Source organism: Podarcis tiliguerta (genome assembly GCF_965153285.1).
Source record: "Podarcis tiliguerta genome assembly, chromosome: W".
NCBI lineage: Eukaryota > Metazoa > Chordata > Lepidosauria > Squamata > Lacertidae > Podarcis > Podarcis tiliguerta.
Genome location: NC_139552.1, coordinates 20735947 through 20757318, shown reverse-complemented (window position 1 = coordinate 20757318; position 21372 = coordinate 20735947).

Genomic DNA, 21372 nt, shown 5'->3' with positions numbered 1-21372 from the left:
TAAGTCTTGTTACTGGGAGGAATTAGCTGCAAAGTTGCTGAGAAGGAGAAGGAGAAGACGGGAGACATTGTTCCCAGGGGCTATTGTATCCCCCTGGTGGACATAAGGACTGTTACAAAGACTGATACAAAGAAACAGAAAGCAACTGGGAATTTTCCACTGTTTGGTTTTAAAATCTGACAGCTTGCTGCAGCTGGGAAAGTGACTGGGGACTTTCCACTGTTTTGACTTCAAGCCTGACAGCTAGCCTCAGCTGAGAGTGACCTTGAAATAAGTTGCTGTGGTATGGCAAGTGATAAGGGAAAACTAGACCAGCTGCAGGAGAAGACTACAAGTTCTGGAAAACCTTTTACTCAGGAAGAAGAGCCTCTATACCAGACCCAATTGGAGGTGCATCTGTACAACCTAAACCAAAAGCTATGTCTTCAACTGAGGACCTTTTTTTTTTTTTTTTTTTTCCCATCTCATTTTTATTCAGTTTTTTCATACATATTTACAATTATACCGATTTCTCATTAACATATTTACAATTTGTGTGGACTTCCCTCAACTTTTCTGCCAATCGTCCGTAATAGAAAATTTTTTCCTACACATTTCTCATATTTCGTATCACCATTTTTCCTTTTCCTTTTTTTTCCCCCTTTTAAATTAAACAAATAAATGAATAAATAGCTATCTTACCATATTTGTTTACATCTTTGCAATATTCCTTATCTTACTCACAAAACTTCTTTAAAACCCACTAGCGTTGTTCGCTCATCACATACATCTTCCAAATACCCCGAAAATTTTTCCCAGTCCTCGTTAAACTTATGAGCTCGTTGATATCTGATTTTCCCGGTTAATTTATCCAGTTCTGCGTAATCTGTTAGCTTCATTCTCCACTCTTCCACAGTCGGCAGTTCTTCCTGTTTCCATTTCTGGGCCATCAGTACTCTCGCTGCTGTTATAGCATACTGGAAAAGTTTACGGTCCTTTTTATCAATATCATTCCTCATTATTCCTAAAAGGAAGGTTTCTGGTCTTTTTACAAAACTATATTTTAACATCTTTTTTAATTCATTATATATGCTCTCCCAGAACCCTTTCACTCTTTTGCACTCCCACCACATATGTATAAAAGTTCCCTCTTTCTCTTTACATTTCCAGCACTTGTTGTTAATTTTGAACATCTTTGCTAATTTAACTGGTGTGATATACCATCTGTATACCATTTTCATCGTGTTTTCTTTTAATGTGGTGCATGCTGTAAATTTCAAATTGTTGTTCCATATTTTCTCCCACTCTTCCCAGTATATGTTATAGCCAAAGTCCTTGGCCCAGTGGATCATCACCGACTTAACTTCTTCATCCATCGTCTGCCATTCTAATAACATTCTGTACATTTTGGAAATTATTTTACTATCACTGTTTACTATTTCCGTTTGAAATCTTGACTCTTTTCCTTTATAACCCTTTTCTTTCAAATCTTTTTTAAACATATCATTTATCTGGTAATAGTTAAACCAATCAAACACGTACTCTTTTACTTGTTCATATGGCCTCAATCTCCATTTTTCTCCATCTTTAATCACTAAATCTCCATAGGTAATCCAACTTCCTCTCATATTAGTTTTTTTAACACACATAGCCTCTAATGGAGACAACCAGTGTGGAATCCCTAGTTCCAATATATTTTTATATCTTTCCCAGACTTCCTTTAACGGTTTCCGAAAGATGTGGTCTTCAAAAGTTTTGTGGCCCTTTTTCTTCTCCCGCCACAAATACGCGTGCCACCCAAATCTGTTATCGAATCCCTCTAGATCTAACAATTTTGTATTCTTTAATTTTATCCAGTCTCTTATCCAGCAAAGGCACGAGGCCTCATAGTATAATTTCAAGTCCGGCAGGGCAAAGCCCCCTCTTTCTTTTGCATCCGCCAATAATTTATACTTAATTCTTGGTTTTTTGCCCTGCCAGATGTATCTCGAAATCCCTCTTTGCCATTCTTTAAATATCCCCGTCCCTTTAAGTACTGGAATCATCTGAAATAAAAATAGCATCTTTGGGAGTACACACATCTTGATCATTGAAATCCTGCCCCAAAAGGATAGTTTTAATCTTCCCCACACCTCTAGATCTTTCTTAATTCCGTTCCATACAGGTAAGTAATTATTCTGGTACAAATCAATATTTTTTGGAGTCAGCCATATTCCCAAATATTTTACCTTTTTCACCACTTCAATACAAGTTTGTTGTTGCAACTCTTTTACCAGTGTTTGATCCATATTTTTTACTATGATCTTGGTTTTTTTCTTATTTAGTTTAAAACCAGCTACTTTTCCAAATTGCTCAATCTCCTCTAACACTTCTATTACACTTTCCATCGGGTCTTCCGTCATTATCACCAGATCGTCAGCAAAGGCTTTAACTTTATATTTGTTTTGACCCACTGACACCCCTTTTATCATTTCATTTTTCCTAATTGATTTTAGAAGAATCTCCAAGACCAGTATAAATAACAAAGGCGAGAGTGGACATCCCTGCCTTGTACCTTTCGATATTTCTACCTCTTCTGTAATTACGTTATTCACTATCAATTTTGCTCTCTGTTCCGTGTAAATTGCTTTTATTCCATTGAAGAAGCCCTTCCCTACCTCCATATACTCTAGGTTTTTTAACATAAAGTCCCATGAGACATTATCGAAAGCCTTTTCAGCGTCCACAAACATCAAAGTTGCTTGCTTCTCATTCCTGGCTGTCAGATATTCCAGAATATTAACGATGTTCCGAACGTTATCCCTCATCTGCCTGCCTGGAAGGAAGCCCGCTTGGTCTTCATGAATAGTTTCTTGTAAAACTTTTTTTAACCTTTTCGCCAATAATCCTGTAAAGATTTTATAGTCCGTATTTAACAGAGAAATTGGTCTATAGTTTTTAACTTGTGTTGGATCTGCATCTTGCTTTGGGATAAAGGTTATAAAGGCCTCCTTCCATGTCTCAGGTATTTCCTTTTCTTTCAGAATGTTGTTCATTACTTCCTTCAATGGTGCTGTCAGAATCTGTCTCATCTCTTTATAATAGCTAGCTGTAAATCCGTCTGGACCTGGAGATTTCCCTTTTTTCAACTCATTTATAATCTCTTTTATCTCTTCGTTATCTATTGGGGTGTTCAGTTTGTCTTTCTTATCTATCGGGATCTTTTGCACCTCTTTTTCTTTTAAATATCTCTCTATTTTCCTCATATTGTTTTTTTCCTTGTTTTTATACAATTGTCTATAGAAGTCCAAGAATCCTTTTCTAATTTCTTTTGGGTTGGTTATATCTTCTCCATCTACTGTAATTTTATTTATTATATTTTGTTCTTTTCTTTTCTTAATTTGCCAAGCAAGCCATTTCCCAGATTTATTAGCAAATTCAAAATTTTTCTGTCTTAGCCTTTTGATGTTCCACTCCACTTCTCTATTAATTATCATAGCAAATTGTGTTTGCAACACCTTAATACTTTGTTTAATTTTGGAATTATTTGGTTTTTTAATTAGTTTTTGTTCATTGTCCATTATTTGTTTAAGAATCTCTTTCTTTTCTTTCTCTCTGTTTTTCTTTTTAATTGAATTCCGCTGTATAAAAAACCCTCTCATCACTGCCTTGCTTGCGTCCCAAACTATACTCATCTTCGTACCTTTATTACAATTGTCCTCGAAATATTCCATCAATTTCTTTTGTGCATCTTGTATGATTTTTTGGTCCTCTAAGAGGTAATCATTCATTCTCCATCTAAAAGTTCTTTCTTCTAAACCTTTTATCTCCAATTTAATTGGACTGTGATCTGAGATCACTTTAGGTTGGATTTCAATTTGTGAAATTCTTGGGGTTAGTTCATTAGAGATCCAGATTTGGTCTATTCTGGACATTGACTGATTTGGCTCTGAGTAAAACGTAAACTGTTTCTCAAGTGGATGTCTCAGTCTCCAGATATCAATCAAATTACAATTTTTTGACATTTCAAAAAAAGTTTTGGGTAGTTTACCTTCTTTCGACTCTTTCTCTCTTAGTCTATCCATTTCTGTTGAAACTACCCCGTTCATATCACCCATCACGATTATTTTTTGATCCATATGCTCAAATAATTTCTCTTCCAACTTTTTATAAAAATCAGTTTTATTTCCATTGGGTGCATAGATCCCGACTATTAACAATTTTTCACCTTGCCAAATAATCTGTACAGCAATAATTCTTCCTTCTTCGTCCTTAAAAATTTGCTGAGCTTCGATTTTATTTTTAATATACAGAACTACTCCTCTTTTCTTTTCTTTATCAGATGAAATAAATTCGTTCCCAAGTCTTTTGTTGATCAGAATTTTCCTGTGTCTTCTTGCCACATGTGTCTCTTGTAGGCAGATAATGTCCAAATTTTTCTTTTTTAAATATTGTTCCACCTTATTCCTTTTTTTTTTTCGTTCATCCCGTTAATGTTCCAATTCCATATTTTTAACGCCATTATGTTTCCTTATTATAAATGAAGTAAGGGTTGTTGTAAATTACTTTTTATAGTGTGTTTGATTCTTCTTCTACTTCTTCTTCCTCTTCGCCTTCCTCTTCTTCCTCCTCTTCTTCGTCCTTTTTAATACAGGATTTGCAAAAATTCAAGAATCATTAAATAAATTGACAGAGGAGGTTGTAGAAACAAACAAAAAGGTGTCAGAGACATCTTCTAAAATAGATCAAAATACAGCTTGTATTAAACAAAATACGAATTTAATTCAGCAATTATTGCAGGAATCATCAAAAACAAGGAAAATTGCAGAAGAAGCTAAAGCAGCTGCAGAGGCCACAGAATAAAAAATACCACCGATTAACAGGCAACTTGAGGACTATAGAACAAGATTTTCCATGCTTGAATTGAAAGATAAACAAACGAATCTCAGGATCAGATCCTTGCCAGAAATTGAGAAAGAAGGTCTTAAGGAATTTCTTGCACAGGAATTTGCAGATTTCTGGAAACTGGATCTGGATAAAGAAGAAATTAAAATAGTAAGTGCTTTCCGATTGGGTAAAACAAGCAGGAGAATCAAGACAAGAGACTGTTTGGTCACCTTTGGATCTAAAGAGGAGAGAGATAAAATTTTGGGACTACATTTCCAAAGGCCTTTGGAAGTTGGTGAATCAAGAGTGGAATTGTTCAGGGACATCCCCAAACATCTCTTAGACCTCAGATCTAGCTACAGAGACTTGGTCACACAGCTGAGAAAGAACAACATCATCTTTAGGTGGGAGTTCCCTGAAGGGCTTTCGTTTAGTATAAAAGGAAGGAAAATAAAAATAAAATCAGTGGAAGATAAAGACAGATTTTTAAAGGACTACGAGGAGGACTTACAGAAGGAATTCTTTAAAGACCAAGACCCGTCCGATACACAAGAGAGAAGAAGGAGAGATATAGCTAAAGCAATCTTGGATTTGGACAAGACGACACCACCGGGACCAGAAGAGAAAGAAGACACATTGGGAGCTACTGGAGGAATATAGCAGACTAATTTCAAGATGTCTCTGCAACTATTAAGCTGGAACTGCAACGGTCTAAACGTGGTTTCTAAGAGAAAATCAATTTTTCACATTTTAAAAAAAGAACAATTGGACTTGATTTGTTTACAGGAAACACATGTAACTAGGCTCCATAGAAAAATTCTAATTAATAAAAGATATTATGGCCAACATCCTGTGCCCATTTAATCATTGCGGATTTCACTTCCTCATCATGTGTATTCCATTTCAACAGCAAGTTATACATTCTTGACAAGATCTTAGTTTTGGGTTCTAGCAACTCTGTTTCCAATTTTGATTTTTCCACCTGGAAGCCGATCTTTCTATCCAATTTATAAGCCTCCATTATCTGGTGGTAATGGAGCCAATCACGGACTCTATTTTTTAGTTTGTCAAAACTCTGCAGTTTCAATTTATCTCCATCTTGTTCTAAAATCTCCCAATATTTTGGCCAATTGGCCTCCATATTGGGTCTTTTTAAAGCTTTTGCTTCCATTGGTGACAACCACCTTGGAGTCTTGTTTTCAAAAAGGTCTTTATATCTAGTCCATACATTAAACAATGCTTTCCTGACAATGTGAATTTTAAACATTCTATGCACTTTAACTTTATCATACCATAAATATGCATGCCAACCAAACACATTATTAAATCCTTCTAAGTCCAATATGTCTGTATTTTCAAGAAGTAGCCATTCCTTCAGCCAGCAGAAAGCTGCTGCTTCATAGTAAAGTTTTAAGTCTGGCAGGGCAAAGCCTCCTCTTTCCTTTGCATCCGTTAGTATTTTAGATTTTATCCTTGGCTTTTTGCCCTGCCAGACAAATCTAGATATGTCTTTCTGCCACTTCTTGAAACAGTCAGTTTTATCAATAATCTGCAATGTCTGGAATAAAAATAGCATTCTTGGCAATACATTCATCTTTATCGCAGCAATACAGCCTAATAATGAGAGTTTCAAATTTGACCAAATTTCTAGATCCTTCTTTATCTCCGTCCAGCATTTGTCATAATTGTCTTTATATAGATTCCCATTTTTAGCTGTCATAGTAATTCCCAAGTACTTTACTTTTTTAACCACTGTCAACCCTGTCTCATTCTGAAACCTCTCTTTCTCAGTTTCTGTTAAGTTCTTTTCCAAAACCTTTGTTTTAGTCTTGTTCAATTTAAAACCTGCCAATCGACCAAACTCCTGAATCAGTTCTAAGACTCTTTTCACACTAGATTCTGGCTCCTGTAATGTCAAAACTAGGTCATCTGCAAATGCTCTTAATTTATACTGTTTGGCTCCGACCTCTATCCCTTTAACCAATTGGTCCTTTCTAATCATGTTCAGCAGCACCTCCAGGACTGATATAAAAAGCAATGGGGAAATTGGGCAACCTTGTCATGTTCCTTTTTCTATTCTGAACTCCTCAGTCACAACATTATTAACAATTAGTCTGGCTTTTTGTTCAGAATAGATTGCACCTATACCATTTTCAAATTCTTGGCCCACCCCCATTCCTTGGAGATTCTTCTTCATGAAGCTCCAAGAAATATTGTCGAAGACTTTCTCCGCGTCCACGAATATCAAAACTGCTTTTGTATTAATTTTTTCCTGTAGAAGTTCCAATATGTCTATTACATTCCTCACATTATCAGATAAGTGCCTTCCCAGGAGAAAGCCTGCTTGGTCCTTATGAATCTCCTCTACTAGAACTTTCTTTAATCTTCTAGCCAAGATGTCTGCAAAAATTTTGTAATCCACATTTAGCAGTGATATAGGCCGATAGTTCTTAAGTTGATGCTTTTCAGATTCTATCTTTGATATAAGTGTCACAAAGGCTTCTTTCCATGTTTCGGGTGCCTTTTCCCCCTGTAGTATGTCATTACAGACTTCTTTCAAAGGTTGAATCAACCAGTCTTTCAATGTTTTGTAGTATCTCGAAGTCAATCCATCAGGTCCCGGAGATTTGCCCAAATGCATATTCTGAATGGCACTCTCAACCTCTTGTTCTGTAATTTGGTAGCTCAATTTAGATCTATTTTCTTGAGATATTTTCGGTAGCCCATTCACTTTCAAAAATTCCTCTATATCCACTTCCTTCTGTGGTTGTTGAGAATATAGCTGTTTAAAGTATTTTTGGAAAGCACTCCTAATTTCAGCTGGGTTCTGTATAATTCTTCCTTCCACTTCCAAATTTGTAATCGTATTTAGTTTCTGCCTCCTCTTCATTTGCCATGCCAATAACTTTCCACATTTATTTGCTGACTCGAAAGTTCTTTGTCTCATTTGTCTAATCTTCCATTCAATCTCTTGGTTTATCATTTGCATATATTGAACTTGATATAGCTTTATCTCTCTTAAAATTTCCTGTGATTTTGGTTTTGTTCTCAATCTCTTTTCTCCTTCTTTGATCTTTTCCAAAATCTTGTCTCTCTTTTCCTGTTGTAGTCTCTTCTTGAGTGCATTCTGTTGTATCAGGAACCCTCTCATAACAGCTTTGCTAGCGTCCCAAACTGTTCTTTTCTCCACAGTAGTGTTCAAGTTTATCTCAAAGTAATCTTTCAGAGTTTTCTGGGCCTTCTTAGTTATTTCCTCATCTCTAAACAGAGTGTCATTCATCCTCCATCTAAAGGAACCAGTTGGTAATAAGTTCATCACCATCTTTACTGCGTTGTGGTCGGAGCAAGTCTTTGGGCAGATTTCCACTTTTTTTGTCTTCGGTGCCAGTCCTCTAGTAATCCAAATTTGGTCAATTCGTGTCCAAGTCATTTTGGCTTCAGAGAAGAAGGTTCCCTCTCTTCCTAAAGGGTTTTTAGTTCTCCAGATATCAACCAAGTCCAAATTGTCAGTTAATTCAAAAAAAGTTTTCAGTAGTCTCCCATCTTTGGTGACTACCTGCCATTGTGCTTTGTCCATGTTTGTAGAAACTGCTCCATTCATATCTCCCATCAAAGTCACATTGTAATCTAGGTAGTCCATCAATGTCTCATGCAACCTCTTGAAAAACTCGGATTTTCCTTCGTTTGGAGCATATACGCCTACTATCAGATATTTCTGTCCATGATATTGAATTTCAATTGCCAAATATCTTCCTTGTTCATCCTTGAAAATGAACTTTGGTGACAGGCTCTCTTTTGCATAAATTACAACTCCTCTTTTTTTAACTTTGTCCGATGAGATAAATTCTTGGCCCAATCTCTTATTGATTAAAATTCTCCTATGGAGCCTAGTCACATGTGTTTCCTGTAGACAAATCAAGTCCAGTTGTTCTTTTTTTTAAATATGAAAGATCAATTTCCTTTTCTTAACTGAGTTCAAACCGTTACAATTCCAGCTTAGTAGTTGCAGAGACATGATGCGTTTGTTCTGTTATGTCCCTCCAGACGCTCCCAAAGTGTCCTCATTATCTTCCGATCCCGGTGGTGTCTTCTTATCCAAATTCAGTTTCAATATTGCTTTTGCAACATCCTTCTTTCTCCTCTCTAAAAGGTCCGACGGCTCTTGTCCTTCTAAAGCTTCTTTCTGTAGGTCCTCCTCGTAGTCTTTCAAAAATTTGTCTTTGTCTTCCACTGATCTTATCTGTCAGGGCTGGCTCCTGGTCCCAGCTCACAGAGGACCAACGCTGGCTGGTATTTATGTACAAAAGTCTTTATTGAAGTACAGTTTCCATTTCCACGCCGCAGCGCTCCAGCTCTACGTCTCGACTTTAGACCGGCGAAGCTCCATCTGAGTCTCCGCCCCCTGTACACCAGTTTAAGACTCTAGCTTTACTCCACCTCTTCTTTCTCCTCTGGGTCCTGCTGCCCTCCGGGGCCCCTGTCTCCCTGGATTCCTCTGAGGCTGACAATGACCCCCCTGACTCCTCCCGCTCTCTTCGGCGGGCTTTAGGACCTGGCTCTCTTCCCGGGCTGCCCACTGTGCCTCCCTCCTGTACATTTGAACTTGGCGCGCGCGCGCGTTTAACTTTCCTGATGACCGTTTCCTCACTCCCCGACGGAGGTGTGGTCAATCCTGCCTCATGTTCTCCCGCTGGCAGCGCTCCACCTGATCCCGATGCCTGGGACTCCTCCCCCCTACTGCACTCTGGGGGGGACGTGGGCCCTGATTTCCAACTGCTACTCTCTGAGTCCCCTCTGCCCCCTTCTTCCCGAGGTGTCCCCCTGGGCACTCCCCTTGCCCTGACCATGGGAGCTCCTTTCTGTGAATCGTCCGATTCACTGGAAAGACTCAGAGACCTCGGATCGCTGTTATCGCTGACATTTCCTTCGGACTCCTCCCCTTCACTCTCCATTTCCTCCTTATCCTGTGCCTCTGCTCCTGAACCCCTGACATCCATCCCCCCCTCGAAGCCCCCCCTTCCCCCCTCCCCTCCTTCAGGCGCGGGTGCCGGGTGCTCCGTCGTTGTGGGGGTGGTTGGCGGATACAGTTCGTCCCCCTTGGCGTGCATCCAACCGGATAAGTCCAGCTCGTCCTCCGTGCTCTCGCCGACCTCGATTTCCTCTGCTTCCATCTCTGTGCCGCCGTGCTCGAACCCAAGGTCCTCCCCCAGCACGTCCGTGTCCATCTCTCCCCCGTTGACCTCTGGGGCCGTTGCCTGCCAGGGACCCCCCATCCACCTCCTACTCCACCGCTCCTCTGGTCGATCGTCCCACCACAAAGATTGGCCTGAGGCAGACCCTGAGGGCGATCCCTCCGGGGAGCGTGTGTCCAGTGCCGGTTCTTCGTCCGAGGTGAACCCCTGGAACGTGCTGGCTGAAAGCGTGGGTGTGAAAAGCCAGTCGTCGAAATACTCGGCTGGCATGGGTCTGTGCGGGAACAAGGCATGAAACTCTTCCTTGAGAAGAGGCTCGTCCAAGGCATAGTCCGGCACCCAACTGTTGGCGCTGGCCGGGGTACCCTCTTCGGCGAGGAAATATTCTACTCCCTCTTCCCCCCATCTCGAGTCTAAAATCTCTGTGACCTGGTTGATGGGTTCCCCCCGTGGCGACCCCCTCCTTGTGTGCGTCTCCCTATACTGGTCTGGTGCCGTGCCCTGCGCCTGAAATCTGTGAGGTGCTTTGTAGGGCGTGAGCACTGACCTATGGAACACTGGGTGCATTCTGGACCCCTCCGGAAGTGTCAACCGGAAGGCCACTGGATTGATCTGTGCCTCGACTTGGTAAGGTCCTAGCTGCTTATGCCCGAGCTTCTTCTTCGCTAACGATCTGGTCGGCACTGCCTGGGCTGCTAACCAAACCCAGTCTCCCACTTGTATGTCCTCCCCAACCCGTCTGTGCTTATCAGCCTGCAGTTTGTATGCGTGCTTTGCTAATTCTAACTGCCTCCGAAGCTGTTCATGCACCTCCTGCAATTCTGACGCTAAGACTTCCGCTGCCTGTGGCTCCCCCTCCCCCAGTCTCTCTAATCCCGGGAAGGTTCTGGGATGTCTCCCGTTGTTGGCGAAGAACGGTGTCACGCCCGTGGACACGTGCTTCGTGTTGTTGTAGGCGAACTCAGCGAGCGGCAGGTAGTCCACCCATGTTGCCGGCTGCTGATTTGCATAGCATCTCAGGTACTGCTGCATGATGGCGTTGACTCGCTCCGCTTGTCCGCTGGTCTGCGGGTGTCTCGCCGACGCTAGGTTGATCTTGACGTTTAGGAAACCCATCAGCTTCTGCCAGAAGTTCGAGATGAACTGCCGCCCCCTGTCGGACAAGATAGACCGTGGCAGACCGTGCACCCGGAAGACGTGGTCTATAAACAGTTTGGCGGTCTGTTCTGCCGTGGCCACCTTCGCGCACGGAATGAAGTGGGCCATTTTGGTGAACATGTCCACCACCACTAGCACTGCCGTCTTGCCCCTCGAGCTGGGTAAATCCGTGACAAAGTCCAGGGCCACCCTCTCCCACGGTGCACTCGGGGTTTGCAGCGGTTCGAGCAGCCCCGCCGGAGGTTTGTGCACTGACTTGGCCCTTTGGCAGGTGTCGCACCTCGCGACGTACTCCGCGACTTCCACCCTCATCTTGGGCCACCAAAAATCTCTGGCAACTAATTCTGCCGTCTTCTCCTTGCCAAAGTGCCCGGCGGTGGGTGCGTCGTGCAACTGCTGCAGTACTTTCGCGCGGAGGTCGTCTCCCGGTACGTAGAGGGCCCCTCTGCGGATGAGCAACCCGTCGCGTATCTGGAACTCATCGTCCTTCGCCGTGCCCTTGTGCACCTCCTCCATCTTGGCTTGTGCAAAGGGGTCTTCCTGCAGCGCTCGACGTACAGCTTCCAGGTCCACGGTTGCTGAAGCGCACGCCCACGCTTCCGGTGCGAAAATGTGCTTGGCCGCTGCTGGTGCCGCCTCCTCGAGGTATTGCGGCTTCCTGGACAGTGCATCTGCCATGATGTTGTTGTCGCCTGGGATGTACTCTATCCGGAAGTCGAAATCTGCAAAGAACTCCGCCCACCGTATGTGCCGCTGGTTCAGGAACCTTGCCGTGCGCCAGTACTCCAGGTTCTTATGGTCCGTGCGAACCTGCACTGTGTGTTTGGCTCCGATAAGGAAGTGCCGCCACGCCTTGAATGCTGCATGAATGGCCAGCAACTCCCTGTCCCAGATGGTGTAGTTCTGCTCTGACTTGCTGAGCTTTCGAGAGTAGAAGGCGCACGGTCTCCAGTTCCCCTGCGGGTCCTGATGCAACAGTACAGCTCCCACGGCTCTGTCCGAGGCGTCCGTTTCAACCCTCATCGGTCTGCTGGGATTCACGTGCAGTAGCTGCTCTTCGGAGGAGAAGAGGCGCTTGAGGTTCTGAAAGGACTGCTCCGCTTGCTCCGTCCAGATGAATTTCTTCTTCTTGGAGCTGAGCGTGTCTGTAATGGCCGCTGTCTGCATCGCGAACCCCTTGATGAACTTGCGGTAAAAGTTGGCGAAACCCACAAAGCGCTGGACCTCCTTCCGGTTGCGCGGGCTCTTCCAGTCCAACACTGCTCGAACCTTGGCGCTGTCCATGGCTAGCCCCTTGTCCGACAACTTGTAGCCCAGGAAATCTACCTCCTTCCTGTCGAACTGGCACTTCTCCAGCTTGGCGTACAGCCTATGCTCCTGCAGTCGCTGCAGAACTTCCTTGACGTCTCCCTCGTGGGTCTCCTCCGATTCTGAGAATATCAGGATGTCGTCCAGGAAGCAGATGCATTTCTTGTAGAGGAGACCCGCCAGTACGTGATGCATGAAGGCTTGAAAACAGTGAGAGCCATTTTGTAATCCAAAGGGCATAACTCTGTATTCATAGGTGCCCAGGGGCGTGAACATGGCCGTCTTCCACTCGTCGCCCTCCCGTATGCGGATCAAGTTGTACGCCCCTCGCAGATCCAACTTTGTGAAAACGCGTCCTTTCCTCACCGTTGCCAGCAGGTCGTCTATTTTGGGCATGGGAAAGGCCGTGGGCTTGGTTCTGGAATTTAAAATTCTGAAGTCTACCACAAGTCTTTTTTGGGGCGTGTCCTTCTTCTTCACAAAGAATACAGGACTGCCCCCCACTGCCTTCGACTCCCGGATGAAACCGCGCTTCAAGTTGAGGTCTATGAACTCCCTGAGTTCCTGCATCTCGTCTTCAGACATGGAATACAGTTTCCCTGTTGGCAGCGTCGCCCCAGGCAGGAGGTCAATCTTGCAGTCATAGGGCCGGTGGGGAGGCAGCTTGTCCGCTTCTTTCTTGCAGAAAACCTCCAAAAACGCTGCATACTTGAGTGGCACTGCTTGCAGCGTTCCTAATTGTAGCTGCGGGTCATCTTCTCCCCCTTCCTGGTCAGGCAGAATGCAGTTTTCCGCACAGTAGGAGGAGCCGAAGGTCAGTTGGCGCTGGTACCACGCCAGCGCTGGACTGTGCCTGTGCAGCCAACTCATGCCCAATACTACAGGCGTGTCTGACAGGTGAGTGACATTGAAGCTGATGACTTCTCGGTGATTGCCAATTTGCATCACCATGGGAGGCGTTTGGTGCACCACTTGCCCCCCCAGCAATTCCCTGCCATCCACCGTGACCACCTGCAAAGGCAGCGTGGCCGGCAGTAGTGCTACTTTGTGCTTTTGAATGAAATCCAGTCCTATAAAGTCCGCGTTACTCCCAGAGTCAATGGTAATTGGCACTTCCATAGTGAGTCCATTGGGCAGTTGAAGCAACGCTGTAAGCTGCACCACTGGTTTGGGTGGGAGGGGGTCTGTGGGCTGCAAAATCTCTGGGGATTGCTTCACTGACTTGTCTGGCTGGACCCCAGTGCTTCTTCCTCCAGCCAGACTCTGCCGTTTCCCTGCAGTGGTTCTCCCTGGTAAGCTGGGTTTGATACTGTTGCAGAGGCTGCAGTGTGCTTATGGAGCCTCTGGGGACACTCTTTCGCCATGTGCTGGGCACTGTCACAGATGTAGCACTTCCTGTTCCCTCTAGGAAGCTTCGCTTTGGCTGCTCCCGGTGGTAAGGCTCTGGTAGCTGACTGAGCCCTGGCACCTCCAATCTCCATCGGTTCTTCCCCCCCTCCTTGGGGGGGTGTGGATTGCGCACGCGCTGCATCTTTGGGAAAAAGGGGAGGTGCTTTCGCTGGTGTACGTCCCCAACGCCCTTCGTCTCTGTTCCATGGACGTTCTTCCAAACGCACGCCGATTTCCAGCGCCCTCTGAACCACTTGTTGAGTGGTCTTAGGTCTCTCTCCCCTTGCAATCTCATCTTTCACATTTGCATTCAATCCTTCCCAGAAAAGGTCTCTGACTGGAGCAGAATTCTTCTCCCACCCCAGCGCGTGGACTAATGCAAAAAAGCGGGCATGATACTGCCTTACACTGGCTTTGCCTTGTTTGAGACCATGTATGTCTCTTCTGGCAATATCGATGTCTATCTTTGATAAAAAACATGAATCCATCGCTTTAATGAACGCATCCGCATCTTGGAGCGCCGGATCATTATCTCTCCATAAATTTCTCAGCCACGCTTTGGCTTCCCCATGCAAATGGGATAGGATAAACCCCACTTTTTCTCTTTCATCTCTAAAGTCCTTTTCCAGCAGATTCAGCGCAAAGAGCAAGTCTGCTCGGAAATTAGGGTACTGTGGTAAACTCCCGTCAAAATGGGATACCAGGCTGCCTCCCCTTTTCCCCAGCCCTATGCCCTCTGGTTTGGGTCCCGGTTGCCCTTGTCTAGTAAGCATGTCCAACCTGGCTTGGAGATCCTTGCAGACTGTATCCATTTCCTCTTCCCTTTTTCTGGAGGCACGCACCTCTGCGTTGAGTTGAACCACAGCATTTCGCAGGTCTGTCCATTCCTGTTCTGTAGTCATCTTGTCTGATTCTTGTGAGCTCGCAAGGCACCACTTCTCTCCCCTCGCTAAGTAGACTCACGTTGCGAGGTTCTTGGTGGAAAATCTTTCGTGAGATGGAGCTTACTGTCAGGGCTGGCTCCTGGTCCCAGCTCACAGAGGACCAACGCTGGCTGGTATTTATGTACAAAAGTCTTTATTGAAGTACAGTTTCCATTTCCACGCCGCAGCGCTCCAGCTCTACGTCTCGACTTTAGACCGGCGAAGCTCCATCTGAGTCTCCGCCCCCTGTACACCAGTTTAAGACTCTAGCTTTACTCCACCTCTTCTTTCTCCTCTGGGTCCTGCTGCCCTCCGGGGCCCCTGTCTCCCTGGATTCCTCTGAGGCTGACGATGACCCCCCTGACTCCTCCCGCTCTCTTCGGCGGGCTTTAGGACCTGGCTCTCTTCCCGGGCTGCCCACTGTGCCTCCCTCCTGTACATTTGAACTTGGCGCGCGCGCGCGTTTAACTTTCCTGATGACCGTTTCCTCACTCCCCGACGGAGGTGTGGTCAATCCTGCCTCATGTTCTCCCGCTGGCAGCGCTCCACCTGATCCCGATGCCTGGGACTCCTCCCCCCTACTGCACTCTGGGGGGGACGTGGGCCCGGATTTCCAACTGCTACTCTCTGAGTCCCCTCTGCCCCCTTCTTCCCGAGGTGTCCCCCTGGGCACTCCCCTTGCCCTGACCATGGGAGCTCCTTTCTGTGAATCGTCCGATTCACTGGAAAGACTCAGAGACCTCGGATCGCTGTTATCGCTGACATTTCCTTCGGACTCCTCCCCTTCACTCTCCATTTCCTCCTTATCCTGTGCCTCTGCTCCTGAACCCCTGACATTATCTTTATTTTCCTTCCTTTAATGCTGAAAGAGAGTCCTTCAGGGAATTCCCACCTGAAGATAATACTGTTCTTTCTCAACTGAGTGGCCAGGTCTCTGTAATTGGACCTAAGGTCCAGAAGATGTTTCAGAATATCTTTGAAGCTTTCAGCTCTTAATTCATTAAATTCCAGCGGTTTTTGGAAGTGCAGTCCCAAAATCTTATCCCTTTCCTCTTTGGATCTGAACGTTATCAAACAGTCTCTTATTTTTATTCTTCTGCTTGTTTTGCCAAGTCGAAAGGCACTTACTATCTTAAATTCTTCTTTTTCCAAGTCCAATTCCCAGAATTTTGCAAATTCTTGTGTAAGGAAATCACTTAGACCCTCTTTTTCAATTTCCGGCACTCCTCTGATTCTGAGATTAATCTGCTTGTCTTTCAGCTCGATCATAGAAAATCTTGCTCTATGGTCCTCCAGTTGTCTGTTAATCGGTGGTATTCTTTCCTGTGTAGCAGCTACGGCCTCCCTTGCTTCCTCTGCTATCTTTCTTGTTTTGGCAGATTCCTCCAACAATTGTTAAATTGAATCTGTATTTTGCTTAATGCTTACAGTGTTCTGGTCTATTTTAGTTGATGCTTCTGCCACCCTTTTATTTGTTTCCGCAACCTCTTCTGTCAATTTATCTATTGATCCTTGAAGTTTTGCAAATCCTGCACTTATAAGTTCTTCTGTTGAAGACATCCCTTTTGATTTGGGTTGTGCAGAGGCACCTCCTGTTGAGTCAGGAAAGGATCCTCTCCTTCCCGTGTGAAAAGATTTGCCAGATCTTGTGGTTTTCTCTTGAATCTGCTCTATTTTCCCTTTTCCCTCTGCCATAACATACCAGATTGTCTCAAGGCCACTTTGCAGCTGCAACTTATTATCAGCTTCGAAAGAGAAACAGTGGAAAATTCCTCAGTTACTTTGTTTGCTTTGTAACAGTCTCAAAGCCCACCAGGGGGACACAGTAGTCGCAAGGAGGAAAAAGTTAAAATGTCTCCCGTCTTCTCCCTCGCAATAACTTGACAGCAATATTGTCCCTTCTTAATTATCCAGAGCCTTCAACAACAAAATTAGTCCAATTGCAGCAGTAAAATTCCCTTAGTCAATTTCCGCGATCTCTTTCCGAGGCTTACTTCCAATTTGACAGCTCAGGACCAGGGGTCCGAGTGGCGGCTCCGATATCAAAAGCCTCTTTTCCACGCAGGTAATAAAAGTTTCAAAGAACTTCCCCCCTCTTTCCCTGCCTCCCGAGGGGGGAGAGATCCTTCCCCAGACGTCAAATTTTAGTCCTTCAAATCCCTTTTCAGGTTTTAGCACACAGATTCTTTGCTTTCTTCTATTTACAGGCAGAAGGCTGACTTCCTGTTTATGCCTTACCGCTTCGGTTCCAGATTAGCGATCTTTACTTTAAGTCCCAATTCTTTTCCCAGATTCATATGCTTATGTCCTTTAAAATGTCTAAATTTCCCCTACTCATGGGTACTTCTTTTAATAATCCAAATTGTCCCAAGGAGAAGCTGAGTGCTCTCCGATTACAGCTGTGCGGCGTCGCTCCGAGGAAGTAGCGATCGACTCCCATCACCGCGCCAGCCCCCGCCACACTCCGGGACCCTTGCTGGGCTTCAGAGACGTTTTGGGGGAGCACTGATGGTGCCCGCCGAGTCCCACGGTCGTAGGCTTCCTCCGCCTACGAATTTAAGGGTTCACCGCGTCGCCGCAGCGGTAAAACCCGTTCTTTCTCAGAGCTCTCCCCTCTGCTGTTCAGAGGGAAGCCGCCATAACCGATGGCGCTTAACCCGGAAGTCATGATATAAATAAAATTTATTATTATTATTATTATTATTATTATTATTATTATTATTATTATTACTATGTGGAGGGGTTTCTGGGGAAGGCGAGATCCCTAGCGAATTTCCCCCTCGGAAATTCCGTATAGCATATTCTTAGAAAAGAAAGAAAAAAGAAAAGGAAAAAGGAGGGGGGGTGGAGAAAAGACTGATAGGGAAGAAAGGTTTCCTCTGTTCCCCTCCACTCTTCCAAAGAATTCCGAGCTGAGGTGCAGAGCTCTTTCCTCCCTTGTGACCTCCCCACCCTCCTCCTCCTCCCTTCCACATAACTGGCTGTGTCACCTTGCCTGCCAATCATACCTCCCTTTGAACTGAAGCAGAGTTCCATCCCTGTTTGTGCCAGTTCTGGAGTCTAAAAGCCGAGGACCTAAATCAGCCAAAGGAAAATGACACCCTTCCTACCCACGCAAAAATGCAACTTTCATTGGTCTGTTTGCTACTGGACGTGGGTTTGTTTTTTTCTTTTGGTTTAAGGAGCGAAGCAATAGCTCATTTGCTTGCGAGTGTGGGAGTCTGCAATTCTTGGTGTTCCAGGGCTTTTTGCAAGTTGGAGTTGCCTCCAGTCCACCCCGGATGTCAGAACAGTCCTTCTGGATTAGACCAATGGATGATCTAGTCCAGCACCTTGTTCCCCATAGTTGCCCAGCAGAGGCTCACAACAAGCCCATAAGCAGGACCTGAGTGCAATGGCCCTCTCCCACTCATATTCCCAAGCAGGGCCGGACCTCTGATGAGCCAGAGTGGGGCAGCTGCCTCAGGCGGCCGATGCTGAGGTGAGGGGATGGAGCTGGGAGTGGCCTGTGGCCTGGCCTGTACCCCTACGCTAGCTGACTGCTCTCAAGTGCAGGGAAAGCTCCTGTCCTTTCCAAAGTACTTGGAAGAAGATTCAACAGTCAATCCAATTGGCTTTGGTACAGGAAAGATTTGGGGGTGTTTTACTGTTTTGGAAGTTTCAATTTGCTGGCAGCGCCCAGAATGGCTGGGGCAACCCAGTCCGATGGACAGCATAGAAATCTCAAGGTTGAATTTGTCTGATTTCCTTTCAGAGCCATTCAAGTTGGTACTTTTCAGCACCTAGGGGTGTAGTGGCATCTGGACCATGGACCTCTCAGCTGGTGACTTGTGGGAGTCAGTCTGCAGCTCACCACACCTCAGCCAGTGGGATGTATCACCAGAGATTACAGAACCCCAGCCGAGTCTTCAGAGATGTCCTGCTCTCAGCAGAACAGCTTCTTCCAGAGCAGTGGCGGAGCAGGGTGGGGGCGGTCCGCACTGGGTGTCATCCTGGGGGGGGGACACATTCACTGTAGGCTTGGGAAGCTGGGGGTCGTGGGTGGGCGCTCCCGGCTGGAGGAGGCAGGCAGGGGAGAGGACGGGAAGGAGGCAGGTGAGCAAAGAACGGAGGGGGGCAGGAAGGGGAGAGGAAGGAAGCGGGATGGGTGGGTGCGCCTTTCATTCTGCCTGGAAGACCAGCGCCTACAGCTGGACTACCAAGTGGATTGAAAGGGTCACTTTGGGGGCAGCGCTGCAAAGGCAGAAGGGATCTTGGCCGGTTTCTCAAAAGGGAAAGTGAGTTTCCCTCTGACAAACGCTTTCTGCCTCCCCTCTGCAAAGCTCCACATGTTTCCGCCCCACCCTGTCCTCAGCCAACCCCCCACTTAGAAGCCACTCTTGGGTTATTGACTTCTGTGTGCTTGTGTATCTGTGTCTCCCGTGTGGGGTTCCTCTCTGCGTAAAGTCCTCAAGCTGTGCCTGTGTGCGCCTGACAAATCGGCCCCATTGCCTTTCCCTCCTCAAAATTTATCTTTCCCCCCACCTCCAGTCTCCGTTGTTGTGGGTCCTGGCTGAGAGGAAAAACAGAAGACGGGGGGCCATCGCTCAGGGATAGTCTACTTGAGATTCCTGCATTGCCCCAGGGGGTTGGCTTGATGACCCTCAGGGGTCCCTGCCAGCTCCACTCTTCTCTGGTGCAGGCTTGTGAAGAGTTTTAGGTCCAAGTTGGGTGCAAGGGGTGCAGCCCATCTTATGCACGGCCGGCTCGGGAAGAAGTCCCACTGATCATGATGAGACTCGCAGGCGAGTAGATTGCTGCTGTGCAGGCCTGCTGTTGAAATCAATGTTTTCCTTTTCAGAGCATGGTGAAATCCCCATGACTAAAACCTCCCCTTCCGTAGTTTCTGTCAGGAGTTCAGCCTACACTCGAGTAGCACCCTGGCAGAGACACGTGCCCGACTGGCATGTTCCCTCCCTCCTGGTTGATCGTTTGGGAGCTTCATAAGCTTTCTTCAGCCCGAACATCACAGCGACTAATGCCAAGCGACACCGGCACACTTAGGGATCCGCAGAGTTTGTGCATCCTGCGTGACAGACCTCAGCAACTCAGCATTTTGGCTAATCGACTTGATTTACATGTAAATACACACACGGAGCACTGCAACATGGCTCCCTCTCTCTCGAGCATCAGACAGCAAAGAGAAAAAGAACTAAGGACAACAGTCCCACTTCACGGAACACAGGAACACAAACATCCTGTCGCCGTCACTTCCCACTCTGTGGAGTCAAAACATAGACAACAATCCCATGACTGCAATCATGGAGCTGGAATTCTGACACTTTCGTCTGCTCCATATATCCATATCTTTCTTAATTTCTTTCCATACCACCTCATAGTTGTCCTTGTACAGGTTTATATTGTTTGTTGTCAACCAAATTCCTAAATATTTTATTTTTTTAGCTATCGCGATTCCTGGGTCTACTTGTAATTCTTCCATCTCTTCTTTCTTCAGATTTTTTGCTAGCATTTTCGTCTTGTTTTTGTTGAGTTTAAACCCTGATACCTTCCCAAACTCTTCCATTCTTTTTATTGCCTCTTTCACACTTTGTCTTGGTTCTTCCAACGTTAAGACTAGATCATCTGCGAAGGCTTTTAATTTAAATTCTTTTCGTCCCACCTTAATGCCTCTGACTTCTGATGATTCTCTTAGCTTCTTGTTCAAGACCTCTAGGACTGTAATAAATAGCAAGGGAGACAAAGGACATCCCTGCCTAGTACCTTTAGTTATCTCAAAGTTATCTTATATGTTGTTTTATTTATTTATTTATTTTTATTATTAAGGATTTTCTTGTTTTACAGAAGTAAGTGTAATGCCTCGTTGTTGTTTTTTTCCATGTGGCATTTTTACAAATCCATTTCATTTGTTGAGGCATTAGGGGTAGAAGAAAAGAAAAAAAAAAGAAAAAGAAAGGGGGGGTGGAGAGAGGGAAGATGGATGGGGGTGGGGTCGGGTGGCGGTGTTTCTATTATGTTTAATGTATGTAGAGTTTGGGGTCAGCGTTGTTTGTGTTGTTCACTTGTGTTCCTTTGGTGGTGAGAGAGGTTGGGGTTGGCCTAGGGTGTGATTGTTTGCTTGTGATTGGCTGTGGTGATCTTTGTTTACGTGTGTGAGTGAGGTGGGTGGGTGTTTTGGATCAGGTTAGCCATATTGATTTGTATGCTGTTGGTGTGTAGAGTATTCCTTTCCTGTTTCCTTTCCTGTGTGACTAGAATATGGCCTTCCTGTATTCTCTTCCTGTGTTGCTTTCCTCTTGAATTCTTAGAGTCCTGCGTAGATGGTGTTCTTGCAAAGGGTTGTTCCAAACACCCTGGTACGGATAGCTCCAAGTCTCTAAGTGATGTCATGACCTTCCTATCTAACTATATACATCCCCTGTTTATCACCGCAGACTAGAGGAATGTTAAGTGAACTCTGTATAATCTCTGAGTACCAGCCTATCAATCATAGATTACCATGTTCCTGTACTCTCTCTATCTAGTGATGTGTAATATCTGCATGTAACCCTCGTATGTAA